Source organism: Cebus imitator, unplaced genomic scaffold (assembly GCF_001604975.1).
Source record: "Cebus imitator isolate Cc_AM_T3 unplaced genomic scaffold, Cebus_imitator-1.0 Scaffold444, whole genome shotgun sequence".
Classification (NCBI taxonomy): Eukaryota; Metazoa; Chordata; class Mammalia; order Primates; family Cebidae; genus Cebus; species Cebus imitator.
This window is the reverse complement of record NW_016107759.1, coordinates 2,653,348-2,654,415: the sequence shown is the minus strand read 5'-3', so window position 1 is coordinate 2,654,415 and position 1,068 is coordinate 2,653,348.

Sequence of the window (1,068 nt, the reverse complement as noted above, 5' to 3'; positions counted from 1 at the left end):
CCATATGATAGCCAGAGGAATCTTTGCAGCAAACTGAAATGGGATCAGATTGGGTAGCCTTGCCCAAAACTGACTGGCATCTTCCACGTACCCTTAGAATAAATTCCCAATCCCCACAGCTGCTGACCAGGTACTTGATGGGACCACTGGCCTTTTTGTTCCTGCAAAACGCTAAGACCCTGCCACCTTGAGCTTGGTCTCAAAGGCGCTCCTCAGCTGATTCCTCATCCTTCAGGCCTCTGCCCAAGGATCACCTCCTCAAGGAGGCCTTCCAGATTTACCCCACCCTTGCACGGCCCCACCAGTTTGTACGGGAACATTCATGAGCGTGACTCGTTTTTGTTTTGTTTTTCACGTCTTGACCATTGAATTATGAACAGAGGAGGTCAGGCAGCAGAGCCGTGTTCCCTGCTCTGCCCAGCACCTGGAACGGCGCTTGAAGCAGAGCGGCCACTGCACAAATAATAGCGGAATGGATGAATGAACACAAGGAGGCAGAGGAATCCCAGAGGTCGCTCCAACTGGGACCCCGACCCCTCATCCAGGCCGTAGGATCGGTGGCAGCCGGGGGCGCGCGGAGAGCGAGGCTCTCTCAAACTCTCGGCAGCCGCGCCCTGCCCCGCGTTGCCAGGTGCCCGTTGCCATGGCGCCGGGGCGGGGCCGAGAGCCCAGGGCCCTAGCGCGCGCCGTACTCTGTGCGGTCATGCCGTCCCCGCGTTGCCAGGGCTCCCAGCACCCGGCGGGTGGACGCGCCCCTCAGCGGAGGGCTCAGAGCGTGGCCGCGGGCACGCAGGACGCTCAGAGCAGAGGGATGGAGGCGTCGCGGGCCGCGACACGGACTTCGCCTGGGCCTCAGCCCAGGTCCACAGCATGGCCGCGGCGCATTTTCCGCCACACTCTGCTGTTCTACCGGAGGAGGCGAGCGCCGCCACGGACTGCGCAAACCCGGCGCGGGTCGCGGAACGGCCGGATCCTCTACCTCCGTCCCCTCCCAGGCCAGCGCCGCGGCCTGTGGCTCCGCCTCCACCCGGGCCCGCTGGCCGGCCCCCGCTCCCGACTCCGCCCCCG